Source organism: Schistocerca piceifrons, unplaced genomic scaffold, assembly GCF_021461385.2.
Source record: "Schistocerca piceifrons isolate TAMUIC-IGC-003096 unplaced genomic scaffold, iqSchPice1.1 HiC_scaffold_330, whole genome shotgun sequence".
In the NCBI taxonomy this organism is placed as follows: domain Eukaryota; kingdom Metazoa; phylum Arthropoda; class Insecta; order Orthoptera; family Acrididae; genus Schistocerca; species Schistocerca piceifrons.
The window spans coordinates 1-19,549 of NW_025728549.1; the positions used below are offsets into that span (position 1 = coordinate 1).

Sequence of the window (19,549 nt, forward strand, 5' to 3'; positions counted from 1 at the left end):
CCGGTACCGGAACGGAATTTTTCGGCAAAAGTCACGACAAGTTTTGACCCTGCGAAAGGCTGTTTCACGTCCCTCCTCGCATTATAGCTACTGGTTCATAAACGTCAGCTGAAAACAGTCGAGAGAAACGGGCACGCAATGAAATTACTACGAGCAGCGGAATAAAGGAAGAAGAGACGCTGGTCCACTGTTGGACTGCTACCATAGAAATGTTACATGGCAATACGCAGAGCAATTCCCGAGGCCCGTTAGCTCAGTCGGTTAGAGCGTCGTGCTAATAACGCGAAGGTCGTGGGTTCGATCCCCCCACGGGCCACTACGATTTCACTCTTTCAAAAAGGCAACGCCGATTTCGGCGGGGAAGTATGGTAACAAAGAAGTCGTCACATTGTGTGGGAGCTGATAGGGGACCAGAACGCGACTTGTCGGGACGCGCTAAAACACTTCACTGGTCACAGCACGGTGAACACAAAGTTTCTCGTCCGATCACCGCTACTGCGCGAAGCTGGGCGTTGTCAGTGCTTGGGCGGGTGACCCGCCTGCGAACACAGGGCACTGCCGACGGTTTCAATTCGTATTACTCTTTCCTCTTCGGTTTCGGAGCTGCAGCGCTATTCGGTCAAGGGCACTGGCGCCACGTTTTGCCTCTCGGTATGCCAAGTCGCGCCGTGCGGCCACAGTGAAATGAAGGAGCGTGTTGTAAAATTTTCAACAAAGAAAAAAAAAAAAAAAAAGAAATGTACTAGTAATAAAACTGAATTTGTCTGACAGAACATGTAACATCAGACAATACATGATAACAGGCAGCAGGTATTTACTTGAGGCATAAGTAATGTGGTGGCCGCCTCGCCATACCTCTCTCAGTCGTTTCGCGTGCTTGTCCTCTTGATATAGGCCGATTGGAGAGCGTCAGCTCTCGCGTCAGCTGAGCAAAGTCGAGACAAGTCGAGACTCAAGGGGAATCGACGCACACACTATAGGGTGGCATGAAAGCGAGTAAGAGGGGGAAAGAAACATTAATTTAAAGACGCGTGGCAAAAGTACTCATACGCAAAAGTAAAAGCCGGCTGCGGTGGCCGGGAATCGAACCCGGATCAACTGCTTGGAAGGCAACTATGCTGACCATTACACCACCACCGCACGGTTTCCGTCCGCGCACGCCGCGCTGTGTCTGCTTCCCGCCTGTCGGCGGCGGCTCAAGGTGGTCGTAGCTGTAGGCGCATTACGGGGTAGGCGAGCGCATCCAGACAGCGTCTCTACGCACATTTCGCGTCCTTTGGCAAGAGTCGTCGCGTGCGTGCGCCGCAAGAGTACTTAGGCGATCGCGTTCGGGCGTCATTTTTAAGCAGTGCAGTGCAGTTCAGGATTCAGCGTGTGTAGCATTCTCTCGAGAGGATGCGACGGCGCTGGACGGCAGTCCCACTTTCCCCTCAGACGTCTGCCGCGGAAAGCACCAGGAAGCTGTGAACTAGCTGAGCATCGGTGGTTCAGTGGTAGAATGCTCGCCTGCCACGCGGGCGGCCCGGGTTCGATTCCCGGCCGATGCATCATTTTGTTTTTTCTCCGATAGTGGTGCTGCGTGTCTTTCGCACTCGAACTGCGTGAGCCATGAGAATGAACCGCGGGATTTCCGTGTGGGAATAACCAAACATGCAGCGCGCACGACTGCTCGTTTGGACTGTTGTGCGCTATTGTACATACTGGCGTCGGCCTAGCATCGCAAGTTGCCTGTCGCGCCGGGAATGCACGTGTAGCAACAGAAAAAAATGAGCCAGGAAGTGCAGACTCTCTACCACTGGTATTTGGTACTTACCGAGATTCCAGAAGGCCTGGCGATCACCTGCCTCGGTAGCGCAGTAGGCAGCGCGTAAGTCTCATAATCTTAAGGTCGTGAGTTCGATCCTCACCCGGGGCATTTAATTTACTTTCGTCCACAGCTAAATCGACGGCTCTGGGGTTTGCGAAGGAGCAAAACACTTTGTACTTTGTTATCCTCAAGGCTTCAACGACTCAGCGTGATAATGTTTACTTCCCGTTATTACTACTTGCAGTTCTTATGTGAAATTTTCAAGGAAAAAAGTACTAGTAATAATACTGAATTTCGTACGATATAACGTGTAAAGTCACACAATGTATGACCTGCTGTACGATGACAGGCAGCAGGTATTTACTTGCGAAATAAGTAAATAAATATTACTACTTACAGCTTTGCTTTTCCTCCTACCGCTGTAACAACGAGGCATAAAGCAATGAATTGTGACTTTTGCCATGCGCGCCTCGCCATGGGCGCGCGAAAAGATGCTCGCAAACAGGGAAAGTGCGACACGGAAAGCGAGTGGACCGGGTGTAAACCCCGAGTAAAACTTGCGCGTCCGGTGTGGTCTAGTGGCTAGGATACCTGGCTTTCACCCAGGAGGCCCGGGTTCGATTCCCGGTACCGGAACGGAATTTTTCGGCAAAAGTCACGACAAGTTTTGACCCTGCGAAAGGCTGTTTCACGTCCTCCTCGCATTATAGCTACTGGTTCATAAACGTCAGCTGAAAACAGTCGAGAGAAACGGGCACGCAATGAAATTACTACGAGCAGCGGAATAAAGGAAGAAGAGACGCTGGTCCACTGTTGGACTGCTACCATAGAAATGTTACATGGCAATACGCAGAGCAATTCCCGAGGCCCGTTAGCTCAGTCGGTTAGAGCGTCGTGCTAATAACGCGAAGGTCGTGGTTCGATCCCCCCACGGGCCACTACGATTTCACTCTTTCAAAAAGGCAACGCCGATTTCGGCGGGGAAGTATGGTAACAAAGAAGTCGTCACATTGTGTGGGAGCTGATAGGGGACCAGAACGCGACTTGTCGGGACGCGCTAAAACACTTCACTGGTCACAGCACGGTGAACACAAAGTTTCTCGTCCGATCACCGCTACTGCGCGAAGCTGGGCGTTGTCAGTGCTTGGGCGGGTGACCGCCTGCGAACACAGGGCACTGCCGACGGTTTCAATTCGTATTACTCTTTCCTCTTCGGTTTCGGAGCTGCAGCGCTATTCGGTCAAGGGCACTGGCGCCACGTTTTGCCTCTCGGTATGCCAAGTCGCGCCGTGCGGCCACAGTGAAATGAAGGAGCGTGTTGTAAAATTTTCAACAAAGAAAAAAAAAAAAAAAAAGAAATGTACTAGTAATAAAACTGAATTTGTCTGACAGAACATGTAACATCAGACAATACATGATAACAGGCAGCAGGTATTTACTTGAGGCATAAGTAATGTGGTGGCCGCCTCGCCATACCTCTCTCAGTCGTTTCGCGTGCTTGTCCTCTTGATATAGGCCGATTGGAGAGCGTCAGCTCTCGCGTCAGCTGAGCAAAGTCGAGACAAGTCGAGACTCAAGGGGAATCGACGCACACACTATAGGGTGGCATGAAAGCGAGTAAGAGGGGGAAAGAAACATTAATTTAAAGACGCGTGGCAAAAGTACTCATACGCAAAAGTAAAAGCCGGCTGCGGTGGCCGGGAATCGAACCCGGATCAACTGCTTGGAAGGCAACTATGCTGACCATTACACCACCACCGCACGGTTTCCGTCCGCGCACGCCGCGCTGTGTCTGCTTCCCGCCTGTCGGCGGCGGCTCAAGGTGGTCGTAGCTGTAGGCGCATTACGGGGTAGGCGAGCGCATCCAGACAGCGTCTCTACGCACATTTCGCGTCCTTTGGCAAGAGTCGTCGCGTGCGTGCGCCGCAAGAGTACTTAGGCGATCGCGTTCGGGCGTCATTTTTAAGCAGTGCAGTGCAGTTCAGGATTCAGCGTGTGTAGCATTCTCTCGAGAGGATGCGACGGCGCTGGACGGCAGTCCCACTTTCCCCTCAGACGTCTGCCGCGGAAAGCACCAGGAAGCTGTGAACTAGCTGAGCATCGGTGGTTCAGTGGTAGAATGCTCGCCTGCCACGCGGGCGGCCCGGGTTCGATTCCCGGCCGATGCATCATTTTGTTTTTTCTCCGATAGTGGTGCTGCGTGTCTTTCGCACTCGAACTGCGTGAGCCATGAGAATGAACCGCGGGATTTCCGTGTGGGAATAACCAAACATGCAGCGCGCACGACTGCTCGTTTGGACTGTTGTGCGCTATTGTACATACTGGCGTCGGCCTAGCATCGCAAGTTGCCTGTCGCGCCGGGAATGCACGTGTAGCAACAGAAAAAAATGAGCCAGGAAGTGCAGACTCTCTACCACTGGTATTTGGTACTTACCGAGATTCCAGAAGGCCTGGCGATCACCTGCCTCGGTAGCGCAGTAGGCAGCGCGTAAGTCTCATAATCTTAAGGTCGTGAGTTCGATCCTCACCCGGGGCATTTAATTTACTTTCGTCCACAGCTAAATCGACGGCTCTGGGGTTTGCGAAGGAGCAAAACACTTTGTACTTTGTTATCCTCAAGGCTTCAACGACTCAGCGTGATAATGTTTACTTCCCGTTATTACTACTTGCAGTTCTTATGTGAAATTTTCAAGGAAAAAAGTACTAGTAATAATACTGAATTTCGTACGATATAACGTGTAAAGTCACACAATGTATGACCTGCTGTACGATGACAGGCAGCAGGTATTTACTTGCGAAATAAGTAAATAAATATTACTACTTACAGCTTTGCTTTTCCTCCTACCGCTGTAACAACGAGGCATAAAGCAATGAATTGTGACTTTTGCCATGCGCGCCTCGCCATGGGCGCGCGAAAAGATGCTCGCAAACAGGGAAAGTGCGACACGGAAAGCGAGTGGACCGGGTGTAAACCCCGAGTAAAACTTGCGCGTCCGGTGTGGTCTAGTGGCTAGGATACCTGGCTTTCACCCAGGAGGCCCGGGTTCGATTCCCGGTACCGGAACGGAATTTTTCGGCAAAAGTCACGACAAGTTTTGACCCTGCGAAAGGCTGTTTCACGTCCTCCTCGCATTATAGCTACTGGTTCATAAACGTCAGCTGAAAACAGTCGAGAGAAACGGGCACGCAATGAAATTACTACGAGCAGCGGAATAAAGGAAGAAGAGACGCTGGTCCACTGTTGGACTGCTACCATAGAAATGTTACATGGCAATACGCAGAGCAATTCCCGAGGCCCGTTAGCTCAGTCGGTTAGAGCGTCGTGCTAATAACGCGAAGGTCGTGGGTTCGATCCCCCCACGGGCCACTACGATTTCACTCTTTCAAAAAGGCAACGCCGATTTCGGCGGGGAAGTATGGTAACAAAGAAGTCGTCACATTGTGTGGGAGCTGATAGGGGACCAGAACGCGACTTGTCGGGACGCGCTAAAACACTTCACTGGTCACAGCACGGTGAACACAAAGTTTCTCGTCCGATCACCGCTACTGCGCGAAGCTGGGCGTTGTCAGTGCTTGGGCGGGTGACCGCCTGCGAACACAGGGCACTGCCGACGGTTTCAATTCGTATTACTCTTTCCTCTTCGGTTTCGGAGCTGCAGCGCTATTCGGTCAAGGGCACTGGCGCCACGTTTTGCCTCTCGGTATGCCAAGTCGCGCCGTGCGGCCACAGTGAAATGAAGGAGCGTGTTGTAAAATTTTCAACAAAGAAAAAAAAAAAAAAAAAGAAATGTACTAGTAATAAAACTGAATTTGTCTGACAGAACATGTAACATCAGACAATACATGATAACAGGCAGCAGGTATTTACTTGAGGCATAAGTAATGTGGTGGCCGCCTCGCCATACCTCTCTCAGTCGTTTCGCGTGCTTGTCCTCTTGATATAGGCCGATTGGAGAGCGTCAGCTCTCGCGTCAGCTGAGCAAAGTCGAGACAAGTCGAGACTCAAGGGGAATCGACGCACACACTATAGGGTGGCATGAAAGCGAGTAAGAGGGGGAAAGAAACATTAATTTAAAGACGCGTGGCAAAAGTACTCATACGCAAAAGTAAAAGCCGGCTGCGGTGGCCGGGAATCGAACCCGGATCAACTGCTTGGAAGGCAACTATGCTGACCATTACACCACCACCGCACGGTTTCCGTCCGCGCACGCCGCGCTGTGTCTGCTTCCCGCCTGTCGGCGGCGGCTCAAGGTGGTCGTAGCTGTAGGCGCATTACGGGGTAGGCGAGCGCATCCAGACAGCGTCTCTACGCACATTTCGCGTCCTTTGGCAAGAGTCGTCGCGTGCGTGCGCCGCAAGAGTACTTAGGCGATCGCGTTCGGGCGTCATTTTTAAGCAGTGCAGTGCAGTTCAGGATTCAGCGTGTGTAGCATTCTCTCGAGAGGATGCGACGGCGCTGGACGGCAGTCCCACTTTCCCCTCAGACGTCTGCCGCGGAAAGCACCAGGAAGCTGTGAACTAGCTGAGCATCGGTGGTTCAGTGGTAGAATGCTCGCCTGCCACGCGGGCGGCCCGGGTTCGATTCCCGGCCGATGCATCATTTTGTTTTTTCTCCGATAGTGGTGCTGCGTGTCTTTCGCACTCGAACTGCGTGAGCCATGAGAATGAACCGCGGGATTTCCGTGTGGGAATAACCAAACATGCAGCGCGCACGACTGCTCGTTTGGACTGTTGTGCGCTATTGTACATACTGGCGTCGGCCTAGCATCGCAAGTTGCCTGTCGCGCCGGGAATGCACGTGTAGCAACAGAAAAAAATGAGCCAGGAAGTGCAGACTCTCTACCACTGGTATTTGGTACTTACCGAGATTCCAGAAGGCCTGGCGATCACCTGCCTCGGTAGCGCAGTAGGCAGCGCGTAAGTCTCATAATCTTAAGGTCGTGAGTTCGATCCTCACCCGGGGCATTTAATTTACTTTCGTCCACAGCTAAATCGACGGCTCTGGGGTTTGCGAAGGAGCAAAACACTTTGTACTTTGTTATCCTCAAGGCTTCAACGACTCAGCGTGATAATGTTTACTTCCCGTTATTACTACTTGCAGTTCTTATGTGAAATTTTCAAGGAAAAAAGTACTAGTAATAATACTGAATTTCGTACGATATAACGTGTAAAGTCACACAATGTATGACCTGCTGTACGATGACAGGCAGCAGGTATTTACTTGCGAAATAAGTAAATAAATATTACTACTTACAGCTTTGCTTTTCCTCCTACCGCTGTAACAACGAGGCATAAAGCAATGAATTGTGACTTTTGCCATGCGCGCCTCGCCATGGGCGCGCGAAAAGATGCTCGCAAACAGGGAAAGTGCGACACGGAAAGCGAGTGGACCGGGTGTAAACCCCGAGTAAAACTTGCGCGTCCGGTGTGGTCTAGTGGCTAGGATACCTGGCTTTCACCCAGGAGGCCCGGGTTCGATTCCCGGTACCGGAACGGAATTTTTCGGCAAAAGTCACGACAAGTTTTGACCCTGCGAAAGGCTGTTTCACGTCCTCCTCGCATTATAGCTACTGGTTCATAAACGTCAGCTGAAAACAGTCGAGAGAAACGGGCACGCAATGAAATTACTACGAGCAGCGGAATAAAGGAAGAAGAGACGCTGGTCCACTGTTGGACTGCTACCATAGAAATGTTACATGGCAATACGCAGAGCAATTCCCGAGGCCCGTTAGCTCAGTCGGTTAGAGCGTCGTGCTAATAACGCGAAGGTCGTGGGTTCGATCCCCCCACGGGCCACTACGATTTCACTCTTTCAAAAAGGCAACGCCGATTTCGGCGGGGAAGTATGGTAACAAAGAAGTCGTCACATTGTGTGGGAGCTGATAGGGGACCAGAACGCGACTTGTCGGGACGCGCTAAAACACTTCACTGGTCACAGCACGGTGAACACAAAGTTTCTCGTCCGATCACCGCTACTGCGCGAAGCTGGGCGTTGTCAGTGCTTGGGCGGGTGACCGCCTGCGAACACAGGGCACTGCCGACGGTTTCAATTCGTATTACTCTTTCCTCTTCGGTTTCGGAGCTGCAGCGCTATTCGGTCAAGGGCACTGGCGCCACGTTTTGCCTCTCGGTATGCCAAGTCGCGCCGTGCGGCCACAGTGAAATGAAGGAGCGTGTTGTAAAATTTTCAACAAAGAAAAAAAAAAAAAAAAGAAATGTACTAGTAATAAAACTGAATTTGTCTGACAGAACATGTAACATCAGACAATACATGATAACAGGCAGCAGGTATTTACTTGAGGCATAAGTAATGTGGTGGCCGCCTCGCCATACCTCTCTCAGTCGTTTCGCGTGCTTGTCCTCTTGATATAGGCCGATTGGAGAGCGTCAGCTCTCGCGTCAGCTGAGCAAAGTCGAGACAAGTCGAGACTCAAGGGGAATCGACGCACACACTATAGGGTGGCATGAAAGCGAGTAAGAGGGGGAAAGAAACATTAATTTAAAGACGCGTGGCAAAAGTACTCATACGCAAAAGTAAAAGCCGGCTGCGGTGGCCGGGAATCGAACCCGGATCAACTGCTTGGAAGGCAACTATGCTGACCATTACACCACCACCGCACGGTTTCCGTCCGCGCACGCCGCGCTGTGTCTGCTTCCCGCCTGTCGGCGGCGGCTCAAGGTGGTCGTAGCTGTAGGCGCATTACGGGGTAGGCGAGCGCATCCAGACAGCGTCTCTACGCACATTTCGCGTCCTTTGGCAAGAGTCGTCGCGTGCGTGCGCCGCAAGAGTACTTAGGCGATCGCGTTCGGGCGTCATTTTTAAGCAGTGCAGTGCAGTTCAGGATTCAGCGTGTGTAGCATTCTCTCGAGAGGATGCGACGGCGCTGGACGGCAGTCCCACTTTCCCCTCAGACGTCTGCCGCGGAAAGCACCAGGAAGCTGTGAACTAGCTGAGCATCGGTGGTTCAGTGGTAGAATGCTCGCCTGCCACGCGGGCGGCCCGGGTTCGATTCCCGGCCGATGCATCATTTTGTTTTTTCTCCGATAGTGGTGCTGCGTGTCTTTCGCACTCGAACTGCGTGAGCCATGAGAATGAACCGCGGGATTTCCGTGTGGGAATAACCAAACATGCAGCGCGCACGACTGCTCGTTTGGACTGTTGTGCGCTATTGTACATACTGGCGTCGGCCTAGCATCGCAAGTTGCCTGTCGCGCCGGGAATGCACGTGTAGCAACAGAAAAAAATGAGCCAGGAAGTGCAGACTCTCTACCACTGGTATTTGGTACTTACCGAGATTCCAGAAGGCCTGGCGATCACCTGCCTCGGTAGCGCAGTAGGCAGCGCGTAAGTCTCATAATCTTAAGGTCGTGAGTTCGATCCTCACCCGGGGCATTTAATTTACTTTCGTCCACAGCTAAATCGACGGCTCTGGGGTTTGCGAAGGAGCAAAACACTTTGTACTTTGTTATCCTCAAGGCTTCAACGACTCAGCGTGATAATGTTTACTTCCCGTTATTACTACTTGCAGTTCTTATGTGAAATTTTCAAGGAAAAAAGTACTAGTAATAATACTGAATTTCGTACGATATAACGTGTAAAGTCACACAATGTATGACCTGCTGTACGATGACAGGCAGCAGGTATTTACTTGCGAAATAAGTAAATAAATATTACTACTTACAGCTTTGCTTTTCCTCCTACCGCTGTAACAACGAGGCATAAAGCAATGAATTGTGACTTTTGCCATGCGCGCCTCGCCATGGGCGCGCGAAAAGATGCTCGCAAACAGGGAAAGTGCGACACGGAAAGCGAGTGGACCGGGTGTAAACCCCGAGTAAAACTTGCGCGTCCGGTGTGGTCTAGTGGCTAGGATACCTGGCTTTCACCCAGGAGGCCCGGGTTCGATTCCCGGTACCGGAACGGAATTTTTCGGCAAAAGTCACGACAAGTTTTGACCCTGCGAAAGGCTGTTTCACGTCCTCCTCGCATTATAGCTACTGGTTCATAAACGTCAGCTGAAAACAGTCGAGAGAAACGGGCACGCAATGAAATTACTACGAGCAGCGGAATAAAGGAAGAAGAGACGCTGGTCCACTGTTGGACTGCTACCATAGAAATGTTACATGGCAATACGCAGAGCAATTCCCGAGGCCCGTTAGCTCAGTCGGTTAGAGCGTCGTGCTAATAACGCGAAGGTCGTGGGTTCGATCCCCCCACGGGCCACTACGATTTCACTCTTTCAAAAAGGCAACGCCGATTTCGGCGGGGAAGTATGGTAACAAAGAAGTCGTCACATTGTGTGGGAGCTGATAGGGGACCAGAACGCGACTTGTCGGGACGCGCTAAAACACTTCACTGGTCACAGCACGGTGAACACAAAGTTTCTCGTCCGATCACCGCTACTGCGCGAAGCTGGGCGTTGTCAGTGCTTGGGCGGGTGACCGCCTGCGAACACAGGGCACTGCCGACGGTTTCAATTCGTATTACTCTTTCCTCTTCGGTTTCGGAGCTGCAGCGCTATTCGGTCAAGGGCACTGGCGCCACGTTTTGCCTCTCGGTATGCCAAGTCGCGCCGTGCGGCCACAGTGAAATGAAGGAGCGTGTTGTAAAATTTTCAACAAAGAAAAAAAAAAAAAAAAAGAAATGTACTAGTAATAAAACTGAATTTGTCTGACAGAACATGTAACATCAGACAATACATGATAACAGGCAGCAGGTATTTACTTGAGGCATAAGTAATGTGGTGGCCGCCTCGCCATACCTCTCTCAGTCGTTTCGCGTGCTTGTCCTCTTGATATAGGCCGATTGGAGAGCGTCAGCTCTCGCGTCAGCTGAGCAAAGTCGAGACAAGTCGAGACTCAAGGGGAATCGACGCACACACTATAGGGTGGCATGAAAGCGAGTAAGAGGGGGAAAGAAACATTAATTTAAAGACGCGTGGCAAAAGTACTCATACGCAAAAGTAAAAGCCGGCTGCGGTGGCCGGGAATCGAACCCGGATCAACTGCTTGGAAGGCAACTATGCTGACCATTACACCACCACCGCACGGTTTCCGTCCGCGCACGCCGCGCTGTGTCTGCTTCCCGCCTGTCGGCGGCGGCTCAAGGTGGTCGTAGCTGTAGGCGCATTACGGGGTAGGCGAGCGCATCCAGACAGCGTCTCTACGCACATTTCGCGTCCTTTGGCAAGAGTCGTCGCGTGCGTGCGCCGCAAGAGTACTTAGGCGATCGCGTTCGGGCGTCATTTTTAAGCAGTGCAGTGCAGTTCAGGATTCAGCGTGTGTAGCATTCTCTCGAGAGGATGCGACGGCGCTGGACGGCAGTCCCACTTTCCCCTCAGACGTCTGCCGCGGAAAGCACCAGGAAGCTGTGAACTAGCTGAGCATCGGTGGTTCAGTGGTAGAATGCTCGCCTGCCACGCGGGCGGCCCGGGTTCGATTCCCGGCCGATGCATCATTTTGTTTTTTCTCCGATAGTGGTGCTGCGTGTCTTTCGCACTCGAACTGCGTGAGCCATGAGAATGAACCGCGGGATTTCCGTGTGGGAATAACCAAACATGCAGCGCGCACGACTGCTCGTTTGGACTGTTGTGCGCTATTGTACATACTGGCGTCGGCCTAGCATCGCAAGTTGCCTGTCGCGCCGGGAATGCACGTGTAGCAACAGAAAAAAATGAGCCAGGAAGTGCAGACTCTCTACCACTGGTATTTGGTACTTACCGAGATTCCAGAAGGCCTGGCGATCACCTGCCTCGGTAGCGCAGTAGGCAGCGCGTAAGTCTCATAATCTTAAGGTCGTGAGTTCGATCCTCACCCGGGGCATTTAATTTACTTTCGTCCACAGCTAAATCGACGGCTCTGGGGTTTGCGAAGGAGCAAAACACTTTGTACTTTGTTATCCTCAAGGCTTCAACGACTCAGCGTGATAATGTTTACTTCCCGTTATTACTACTTGCAGTTCTTATGTGAAATTTTCAAGGAAAAAAGTACTAGTAATAATACTGAATTTCGTACGATATAACGTGTAAAGTCACACAATGTATGACCTGCTGTACGATGACAGGCAGCAGGTATTTACTTGCGAAATAAGTAAATAAATATTACTACTTACAGCTTTGCTTTTCCTCCTACCGCTGTAACAACGAGGCATAAAGCAATGAATTGTGACTTTTGCCATGCGCGCCTCGCCATGGGCGCGCGAAAAGATGCTCGCAAACAGGGAAAGTGCGACACGGAAAGCGAGTGGACCGGGTGTAAACCCCGAGTAAAACTTGCGCGTCCGGTGTGGTCTAGTGGCTAGGATACCTGGCTTTCACCCAGGAGGCCCGGGTTCGATTCCCGGTACCGGAACGGAATTTTTCGGCAAAAGTCACGACAAGTTTTGACCCTGCGAAAGGCTGTTTCACGTCCTCCTCGCATTATAGCTACTGGTTCATAAACGTCAGCTGAAAACAGTCGAGAGAAACGGGCACGCAATGAAATTACTACGAGCAGCGGAATAAAGGAAGAAGAGACGCTGGTCCACTGTTGGACTGCTACCATAGAAATGTTACATGGCAATACGCAGAGCAATTCCCGAGGCCCGTTAGCTCAGTCGGTTAGAGCGTCGTGCTAATAACGCGAAGGTCGTGGGTTCGATCCCCCCACGGGCCACTACGATTTCACTCTTTCAAAAAGGCAACGCCGATTTCGGCGGGGAAGTATGGTAACAAAGAAGTCGTCACATTGTGTGGGAGCTGATAGGGGACCAGAACGCGACTTGTCGGGACGCGCTAAAACACTTCACTGGTCACAGCACGGTGAACACAAAGTTTCTCGTCCGATCACCGCTACTGCGCGAAGCTGGGCGTTGTCAGTGCTTGGGCGGGTGACCGCCTGCGAACACAGGGCACTGCCGACGGTTTCAATTCGTATTACTCTTTCCTCTTCGGTTTCGGAGCTGCAGCGCTATTCGGTCAAGGGCACTGGCGCCACGTTTTGCCTCTCGGTATGCCAAGTCGCGCCGTGCGGCCACAGTGAAATGAAGGAGCGTGTTGTAAAATTTTCAACAAAGAAAAAAAAAAAAAAAAAGAAATGTACTAGTAATAAAACTGAATTTGTCTGACAGAACATGTAACATCAGACAATACATGATAACAGGCAGCAGGTATTTACTTGAGGCATAAGTAATGTGGTGGCCGCCTCGCCATACCTCTCTCAGTCGTTTCGCGTGCTTGTCCTCTTGATATAGGCCGATTGGAGAGCGTCAGCTCTCGCGTCAGCTGAGCAAAGTCGAGACAAGTCGAGACTCAAGGGGAATCGACGCACACACTATAGGGTGGCATGAAAGCGAGTAAGAGGGGGAAAGAAACATTAATTTAAAGACGCGTGGCAAAAGTACTCATACGCAAAAGTAAAAGCCGGCTGCGGTGGCCGGGAATCGAACCCGGATCAACTGCTTGGAAGGCAACTATGCTGACCATTACACCACCACCGCACGGTTTCCGTCCGCGCACGCCGCGCTGTGTCTGCTTCCCGCCTGTCGGCGGCGGCTCAAGGTGGTCGTAGCTGTAGGCGCATTACGGGGTAGGCGAGCGCATCCAGACAGCGTCTCTACGCACATTTCGCGTCCTTTGGCAAGAGTCGTCGCGTGCGTGCGCCGCAAGAGTACTTAGGCGATCGCGTTCGGGCGTCATTTTTAAGCAGTGCAGTGCAGTTCAGGATTCAGCGTGTGTAGCATTCTCTCGAGAGGATGCGACGGCGCTGGACGGCAGTCCCACTTTCCCCTCAGACGTCTGCCGCGGAAAGCACCAGGAAGCTGTGAACTAGCTGAGCATCGGTGGTTCAGTGGTAGAATGCTCGCCTGCCACGCGGGCGGCCCGGGTTCGATTCCCGGCCGATGCATCATTTTGTTTTTTCTCCGATAGTGGTGCTGCGTGTCTTTCGCACTCGAACTGCGTGAGCCATGAGAATGAACCGCGGGATTTCCGTGTGGGAATAACCAAACATGCAGCGCGCACGACTGCTCGTTTGGACTGTTGTGCGCTATTGTACATACTGGCGTCGGCCTAGCATCGCAAGTTGCCTGTCGCGCCGGGAATGCACGTGTAGCAACAGAAAAAAATGAGCCAGGAAGTGCAGACTCTCTACCACTGGTATTTGGTACTTACCGAGATTCCAGAAGGCCTGGCGATCACCTGCCTCGGTAGCGCAGTAGGCAGCGCGTAAGTCTCATAATCTTAAGGTCGTGAGTTCGATCCTCACCCGGGGCATTTAATTTACTTTCGTCCACAGCTAAATCGACGGCTCTGGGGTTTGCGAAGGAGCAAAACACTTTGTACTTTGTTATCCTCAAGGCTTCAACGACTCAGCGTGATAATGTTTACTTCCCGTTATTACTACTTGCAGTTCTTATGTGAAATTTTCAAGGAAAAAAGTACTAGTAATAATACTGAATTTCGTACGATATAACGTGTAAAGTCACACAATGTATGACCTGCTGTACGATGACAGGCAGCAGGTATTTACTTGCGAAATAAGTAAATAAATATTACTACTTACAGCTTTGCTTTTCCTCCTACCGCTGTAACAACGAGGCATAAAGCAATGAATTGTGACTTTTGCCATGCGCGCCTCGCCATGGGCGCGCGAAAAGATGCTCGCAAACAGGGAAAGTGCGACACGGAAAGCGAGTGGACCGGGTGTAAACCCCGAGTAAAACTTGCGCGTCCGGTGTGGTCTAGTGGCTAGGATACCTGGCTTTCACCCAGGAGGCCCGGGTTCGATTCCCGGTACCGGAACGGAATTTTTCGGCAAAAGTCACGACAAGTTTTGACCCTGCGAAAGGCTGTTTCACGTCCTCCTCGCATTATAGCTACTGGTTCATAAACGTCAGCTGAAAACAGTCGAGAGAAACGGGCACGCAATGAAATTACTACGAGCAGCGGAATAAAGGAAGAAGAGACGCTGGTCCACTGTTGGACTGCTACCATAGAAATGTTACATGGCAATACGCAAGCAATTCCCGAGGCCCGTTAGCTCAGTCGGTTAGAGCGTCGTGCTAATAACGCGAAGGTCGTGGGTTCGATCCCCCCACGGGCCACTACGATTTCACTCTTTCAAAAAGGCAACGCCGATTTCGGCGGGGAAGTATGGTAACAAAGAAGTCGTCACATTGTGTGGGAGCTGATAGGGGACCAGAACGCGACTTGTCGGGACGCGCTAAAACACTTCACTGGTCACAGCACGGTGAACACAAAGTTTCTCGTCCGATCACCGCTACTGCGCGAAGCTGGGCGTTGTCAGTGCTTGGGCGGGTGACCGCCTGCGAACACAGGGCACTGCCGACGGTTTCAATTCGTATTACTCTTTCCTCTTCGGTTTCGGAGCTGCAGCGCTATTCGGTCAAGGGCACTGGCGCCACGTTTTGCCTCTCGGTATGCCAAGTCGCGCCGTGCGGCCACAGTGAAATGAAGGAGCGTGTTGTAAAATTTTCAACAAAGAAAAAAAAAAAAAAAAAGAAATGTACTAGTAATAAAACTGAATTTGTCTGACAGAACATGTAACATCAGACAATACATGATAACAGGCAGCAGGTATTTACTTGAGGCATAAGTAATGTGGTGGCCGCCTCGCCATACCTCTCTCAGTCGTTTCGCGTGCTTGTCCTCTTGATATAGGCCGATTGGAGAGCGTCAGCTCTCGCGTCAGCTGAGCAAAGTCGAGACAAGTCGAGACTCAAGGGGAATCGACGCACACACTATAGGGTGGCATGAAAGCGAGTAAGAGGGGGAAAGAAACATTAATTTAAAGACGCGTGGCAAAAGTACTCATACGCAAAAGTAAAAGCCGGCTGCGGTGGCCGGGAATCGAACCCGGATCAACTGCTTGGAAGGCAACTATGCTGACCATTACACCACCACCGCACGGTTTCCGTCCGCGCACGCCGCGCTGTGTCTGCTTCCCGCCTGTCGGCGGCGGCTCAAGGTGGTCGTAGCTGTAGGCGCATTACGGGGTAGGCGAGCGCATCCAGACAGCGTCTCTACGCACATTTCGCGTCCTTTGGCAAGAGTCGTCGCGTGCGTGCGCCGCAAGAGTACTTAGGCGATCGCGTTCGGGCGTCATTTTTAAGCAGTGCAGTGCAGTTCAGGATTCAGCGTGTGTAGCATTCTCTCGAGAGGATGCGACGGCGCTGGACGGCAGTCCCACTTTCCCCTCAGACGTCTGCCGCGGAAAGCACCAGGAAGCTGTGAACTAGCTGAGCATCGGTGGTTCAGTGGTAGAATGCTCGCCTGCCACGCGGGCGGCCCGGGTTCGATTCCCGGCCGATGCATCATTTTGTTTTTTCTCCGATAGTGGTGCTGCGTGTCTTTCGCACTCGAACTGCGTGAGCCATGAGAATGAACCGCGGGATTTCCGTGTGGGAATAACCAAACATGCAGCGCGCACGACTGCTCGTTTGGACTGTTGTGCGCTATTGTACATACTGGCGTCGGCCTAGCATCGCAAGTTGCCTGTCGCGCCGGGAATGCACGTGTAGCAACAGAAAAAAATGAGCCAGGAAGTGCAGACTCTCTACCACTGGTATTTGGTACTTACCGAGATTCCAGAAGGCCTGGCGATCACCTGCCTCGGTAGCGCAGTAGGCAGCGCGTAAGTCTCATAATCTTAAGGTCGTGAGTTCGATCCTCACCCGGGGCATTTAATTTACTTTCGTCCACAGCTAAATCGACGGCTCTGGGGTTTGCGAAGGAGCAAAACACTTTGTACTTTGTTATCCTCAAGGCTTCAACGACTCAGCGTGATAATGTTTACTTCCCGTTATTACTACTTGCAGTTCTTATGTGAAATTTTCAAGGAAAAAAGTACTAGTAATAATACTGAATTTCGTACGATATAACGTGTAAAGTCACACAATGTATGACCTGCTGTACGATGACAGGCAGCAGGTATTTACTTGCGAAATAAGTAAATAAATATTACTACTTACAGCTTTGCTTTTCCTCCTACCGCTGTAACAACGAGGCATAAAGCAATGAATTGTGACTTTTGCCATGCGCGCCTCGCCATGGGCGCGCGAAAAGATGCTCGCAAACAGGGAAAGTGCGACACGGAAAGCGAGTGGACCGGGTGTAAACCCCGAGTAAAACTTGCGCGTCCGGTGTGGTCTAGTGGCTAGGATACCTGGCTTTCACCCAGGAGGCCCGGGTTCGATTCCCGGTACCGGAACGGAATTTTTCGGCAAAAGTCACGACAAGTTTTGACCCTGCGAAAGGCTGTTTCACGTCCTCCTCGCATTATAGCTACTGGTTCATAAACGTCAGCTGAAAACAGTCGAGAGAAACGGGCAGCAATGAAATTACTACGAGCAGCGGAATAAAGGAAGAAGAGACGCTGGTCCACTGTTGGACTGCTACCATAGAAATGTTACATGGCAATACGCATGAGCAATTCCCGAGGCCCGTTAGCTCAGTCGGTTAGAGCGTCGTGCTAATAACGCGAAGGTCGTGGGTTCGATCCCCCCACGGGCCACTACGATTTCACTCTTTCAAAAAGGCAACGCCGATTTCGCGGGGGAAGTATGGTAACAAAGAAGTCGTCACATTGTGTGGGAGCTGATAGGGGACCAGAACGCGACTTGTCGGGACGCGCTAAAACACTTCACTGGTCACAGCACGGTGAACACAAAGTTTCTCGTCCGATCACCGCTACTGCGCGAAGCTGGGCGTTGTCAGTGCTTGGGCGGGTGACCGCCTGCGAACACAGGGCACTGCCGACGGTTTCAATTCGTATTACTCTTTCCTCTTCGGTTTCGGAGCTGCAGCGCTATTCGGTCAAGGGCACTGGCGCCACGTTTTGCCTCTCGTATGCCAAGTCGCGCCGTGCGGCCACAGTGAAATGAAGGAGCGTGTTGTAAAATTTTCAACAAAGAAAAAAAAAAAAAAAAAAGAAATGTACTAGTAATAAAACTGAATTTGTCTGACAGAACATGTAACATCAGACAATACATGATAACAGGCAGCAGGTATTTACTTGAGGCATAAGTAATGTGGTGGCCGCCTCGCCATACTCTCTCAGTCGTTTCGCGTGCTTGTCCTCTTGATATAGGCCGATTGGAGAGCGTCAGCTCTCGCGTCAGCTGAGCAAAGTCGAGACAAGTCGAGACTCAAGGGGAATCGACGCACACACTATAGGGTGGCATGAAAGCGAGTAAGAGGGGAAAGAAACATTAATTTAAAGACGCGTGGCAAAAGTACTCATACGCAAAAGTAAAAGCCGGCTGCGGATGGCCGGGAATCGAAACCCGGATCAACTGCTTGGAAGGCAACTATGCTGACCATTACACCACCACCGCACGGTTTCCGTCCGCGCACGCCGCGCTGTGTCTGCTTCCCGCCTGTCGGCGGCGGCTCAAGGTGGTCGTAGCTGTAGGCGCATTACGGGTAGGCGAGCGCATCCAGACAGCGTCTCTACGCACATTTCGCGTCCTTTGGCAAGAGTCGTCGCGTGCGTGCGCCGCAAGAGTACTTAGGCGATCGCGTTCGGGCGTCATTTTTAAGCAGTGCAGTGCAGTTCAGGATTCAGCGTGTGTAGCATTCTCTCGAGAGGATGCGACGGCGCTGGACGGCAGTCCCACTTTCCCCTCAGACGTCTGCCGCGGAAAGCACCAGGAAGCTGTGAACTAGCTGAGCATCGGTGGTTCAGTGGTAGAATGCTCGCCTGCCACGCGGGCGGCCCGGGTTCGATTCCCGGCCGATGCATCATTTTGTTTTTTCTCCGATAGTGGTGCTGCGTGTCTTTCGCACTCGAACTGCGTGAGCCATGAGAATGAACCGCGGGATTTCGTGTGGGAATAACCAAACATGCAGCGCGCACGACTGCCTCGTTTGGACTGTTGTGCGCTATTGTACATACTGGCGTCGGCCTAGCATCGCAAGTTGCCTGTCGCGCCGGGAATGCACGTGTAGCAACAGAAAAAAATGAGCCAGGAAGTGCAGACTCTCTACCACTGGTATTTGGTACTTACCGAGATTCAGAAGGCCTGGCGATCACCTGCCTCGGTAGCGCAGTAGGCAGCGCGTAAGTCTCATAATCTTAAGGTCGTGAGTTCGATCCTCACCCGGGGCATTTAATTTACTTTCGTCACAGCTAAATCGACGGCTCTGGGGTTTGCGAAGGAGCAAAACACTTTGTACTTTGTTATCCTCAAGGCTTCAACGACTCAGCGTGATAATGTTTACTTCCCGTTATTACTACTTGCAGTTCTTATGTGAAATTTTCAAGGAAAAAAGTACTAGTAATAATACTGAATTTCGTACGATATAACGTGTAAAGTCACACAATGTATGACCTGCTGTACGATGACAGGCAGCAGGTATTTACTTGCGAAATAAGTAAATAAATATTACTACTTACAGCTTTGCTTTTCCTCCTACCGCTGTAACAACGAGGCATAAAGCAATGAATTGTGACTTTTGCCATGCGCGCCTCGCCATGGGCGCGCGAAAAGATGCTCGCAAACAGGGAAAGTGCGACACGGAAAGCGAGTGGACCGGGTGTAAACCCCGAGTAAAACTTGCGCGTCCGGTGTGGTCTAGTGGCTAGGATACCTGGCTTTCACCCAGGAGGCCCGGGTTCGATTCCCGGTACCGGAACGGAATTTTTCGGCAAAAGTCACGACAAGTTTTGACCCTGCGAAAGGCTGTTTCACGTCCTCCTCGCATTATAGCTACTGGTTCATAAACGTCAGCTGAAAACAGTCGA

At 51.5% G+C, this 19,549-nt stretch overlaps 39 non-coding genes across 39 annotated transcripts; 32 read left to right on the forward strand and 7 right to left on the reverse strand.

The window, feature by feature from the left end:
• The first annotated feature begins 242 nt into the window (after positions 1-242).
• Positions 243-316, forward strand: Trnai-aau. Its single transcript has one exon. It is a non-coding gene; the product is annotated as a tRNA-Ile (tRNA).
• A 752-nt stretch (positions 317-1,068) lies between these two features.
• Positions 1,069-1,140, reverse strand: Trnag-ucc. Its single transcript has one exon. It is a non-coding gene; the product is annotated as a tRNA-Gly (tRNA).
• Positions 1,141-1,476: 336 nt separating this feature from the next.
• On the forward strand, positions 1,477-1,547 carry Trnag-gcc. Its single transcript has one exon. It is a non-coding gene; the product is annotated as a tRNA-Gly (tRNA).
• A 295-nt stretch (positions 1,548-1,842) lies between these two features.
• Positions 1,843-1,915, forward strand: Trnam-cau. The gene has a single exon. It is a non-coding gene; the product is annotated as a tRNA-Met (tRNA).
• A 456-nt stretch (positions 1,916-2,371) lies between these two features.
• On the forward strand, positions 2,372-2,443 carry Trnae-uuc. The gene has a single exon. It is a non-coding gene; the product is annotated as a tRNA-Glu (tRNA).
• A 229-nt stretch (positions 2,444-2,672) lies between these two features.
• Trnai-aau lies at positions 2,673-2,745 on the forward strand. Its single transcript has one exon. It is a non-coding gene; the product is annotated as a tRNA-Ile (tRNA).
• A 751-nt stretch (positions 2,746-3,496) lies between these two features.
• Trnag-ucc lies at positions 3,497-3,568 on the reverse strand. The gene has a single exon. It is a non-coding gene; the product is annotated as a tRNA-Gly (tRNA).
• A 336-nt stretch (positions 3,569-3,904) lies between these two features.
• On the forward strand, positions 3,905-3,975 carry Trnag-gcc. Its single transcript has one exon. It is a non-coding gene; the product is annotated as a tRNA-Gly (tRNA).
• A 295-nt stretch (positions 3,976-4,270) lies between these two features.
• On the forward strand, positions 4,271-4,343 carry Trnam-cau. The gene has a single exon. It is a non-coding gene; the product is annotated as a tRNA-Met (tRNA).
• A 456-nt stretch (positions 4,344-4,799) lies between these two features.
• On the forward strand, positions 4,800-4,871 carry Trnae-uuc. The gene has a single exon. It is a non-coding gene; the product is annotated as a tRNA-Glu (tRNA).
• Positions 4,872-5,100: 229 nt separating this feature from the next.
• On the forward strand, positions 5,101-5,174 carry Trnai-aau. The gene has a single exon. It is a non-coding gene; the product is annotated as a tRNA-Ile (tRNA).
• Positions 5,175-5,925: 751 nt separating this feature from the next.
• Trnag-ucc lies at positions 5,926-5,997 on the reverse strand. The gene has a single exon. It is a non-coding gene; the product is annotated as a tRNA-Gly (tRNA).
• Positions 5,998-6,333: 336 nt separating this feature from the next.
• Positions 6,334-6,404, forward strand: Trnag-gcc. Its single transcript has one exon. It is a non-coding gene; the product is annotated as a tRNA-Gly (tRNA).
• Positions 6,405-6,699: 295 nt separating this feature from the next.
• On the forward strand, positions 6,700-6,772 carry Trnam-cau. Its single transcript has one exon. It is a non-coding gene; the product is annotated as a tRNA-Met (tRNA).
• Positions 6,773-7,228: 456 nt separating this feature from the next.
• Trnae-uuc lies at positions 7,229-7,300 on the forward strand. Its single transcript has one exon. It is a non-coding gene; the product is annotated as a tRNA-Glu (tRNA).
• Positions 7,301-7,529: 229 nt separating this feature from the next.
• Positions 7,530-7,603, forward strand: Trnai-aau. Its single transcript has one exon. It is a non-coding gene; the product is annotated as a tRNA-Ile (tRNA).
• Positions 7,604-8,353: 750 nt separating this feature from the next.
• Positions 8,354-8,425, reverse strand: Trnag-ucc. Its single transcript has one exon. It is a non-coding gene; the product is annotated as a tRNA-Gly (tRNA).
• Positions 8,426-8,761: 336 nt separating this feature from the next.
• On the forward strand, positions 8,762-8,832 carry Trnag-gcc. The gene has a single exon. It is a non-coding gene; the product is annotated as a tRNA-Gly (tRNA).
• A 295-nt stretch (positions 8,833-9,127) lies between these two features.
• Positions 9,128-9,200, forward strand: Trnam-cau. The gene has a single exon. It is a non-coding gene; the product is annotated as a tRNA-Met (tRNA).
• Positions 9,201-9,656: 456 nt separating this feature from the next.
• Positions 9,657-9,728, forward strand: Trnae-uuc. Its single transcript has one exon. It is a non-coding gene; the product is annotated as a tRNA-Glu (tRNA).
• Positions 9,729-9,957: 229 nt separating this feature from the next.
• On the forward strand, positions 9,958-10,031 carry Trnai-aau. The gene has a single exon. It is a non-coding gene; the product is annotated as a tRNA-Ile (tRNA).
• Positions 10,032-10,782: 751 nt separating this feature from the next.
• Trnag-ucc lies at positions 10,783-10,854 on the reverse strand. Its single transcript has one exon. It is a non-coding gene; the product is annotated as a tRNA-Gly (tRNA).
• Positions 10,855-11,190: 336 nt separating this feature from the next.
• Trnag-gcc lies at positions 11,191-11,261 on the forward strand. The gene has a single exon. It is a non-coding gene; the product is annotated as a tRNA-Gly (tRNA).
• Positions 11,262-11,556: 295 nt separating this feature from the next.
• On the forward strand, positions 11,557-11,629 carry Trnam-cau. Its single transcript has one exon. It is a non-coding gene; the product is annotated as a tRNA-Met (tRNA).
• A 456-nt stretch (positions 11,630-12,085) lies between these two features.
• Trnae-uuc lies at positions 12,086-12,157 on the forward strand. Its single transcript has one exon. It is a non-coding gene; the product is annotated as a tRNA-Glu (tRNA).
• Positions 12,158-12,386: 229 nt separating this feature from the next.
• Positions 12,387-12,460, forward strand: Trnai-aau. The gene has a single exon. It is a non-coding gene; the product is annotated as a tRNA-Ile (tRNA).
• A 751-nt stretch (positions 12,461-13,211) lies between these two features.
• Positions 13,212-13,283, reverse strand: Trnag-ucc. Its single transcript has one exon. It is a non-coding gene; the product is annotated as a tRNA-Gly (tRNA).
• Positions 13,284-13,619: 336 nt separating this feature from the next.
• Positions 13,620-13,690, forward strand: Trnag-gcc. Its single transcript has one exon. It is a non-coding gene; the product is annotated as a tRNA-Gly (tRNA).
• Positions 13,691-13,985: 295 nt separating this feature from the next.
• On the forward strand, positions 13,986-14,058 carry Trnam-cau. The gene has a single exon. It is a non-coding gene; the product is annotated as a tRNA-Met (tRNA).
• Positions 14,059-14,514: 456 nt separating this feature from the next.
• On the forward strand, positions 14,515-14,586 carry Trnae-uuc. Its single transcript has one exon. It is a non-coding gene; the product is annotated as a tRNA-Glu (tRNA).
• A 228-nt stretch (positions 14,587-14,814) lies between these two features.
• Positions 14,815-14,888, forward strand: Trnai-aau. Its single transcript has one exon. It is a non-coding gene; the product is annotated as a tRNA-Ile (tRNA).
• Positions 14,889-15,639: 751 nt separating this feature from the next.
• On the reverse strand, positions 15,640-15,711 carry Trnag-ucc. The gene has a single exon. It is a non-coding gene; the product is annotated as a tRNA-Gly (tRNA).
• Positions 15,712-16,047: 336 nt separating this feature from the next.
• Trnag-gcc lies at positions 16,048-16,118 on the forward strand. The gene has a single exon. It is a non-coding gene; the product is annotated as a tRNA-Gly (tRNA).
• A 295-nt stretch (positions 16,119-16,413) lies between these two features.
• Trnam-cau lies at positions 16,414-16,486 on the forward strand. The gene has a single exon. It is a non-coding gene; the product is annotated as a tRNA-Met (tRNA).
• Positions 16,487-16,942: 456 nt separating this feature from the next.
• On the forward strand, positions 16,943-17,014 carry Trnae-uuc. Its single transcript has one exon. It is a non-coding gene; the product is annotated as a tRNA-Glu (tRNA).
• Positions 17,015-17,243: 229 nt separating this feature from the next.
• On the forward strand, positions 17,244-17,317 carry Trnai-aau. The gene has a single exon. It is a non-coding gene; the product is annotated as a tRNA-Ile (tRNA).
• A 1,158-nt stretch (positions 17,318-18,475) lies between these two features.
• On the forward strand, positions 18,476-18,546 carry Trnag-gcc. The gene has a single exon. It is a non-coding gene; the product is annotated as a tRNA-Gly (tRNA).
• Positions 18,547-18,840: 294 nt separating this feature from the next.
• Positions 18,841-18,913, forward strand: Trnam-cau. Its single transcript has one exon. It is a non-coding gene; the product is annotated as a tRNA-Met (tRNA).
• A 455-nt stretch (positions 18,914-19,368) lies between these two features.
• Trnae-uuc lies at positions 19,369-19,440 on the forward strand. Its single transcript has one exon. It is a non-coding gene; the product is annotated as a tRNA-Glu (tRNA).
• Positions 19,441-19,549: the final 109 nt, after the last annotated feature.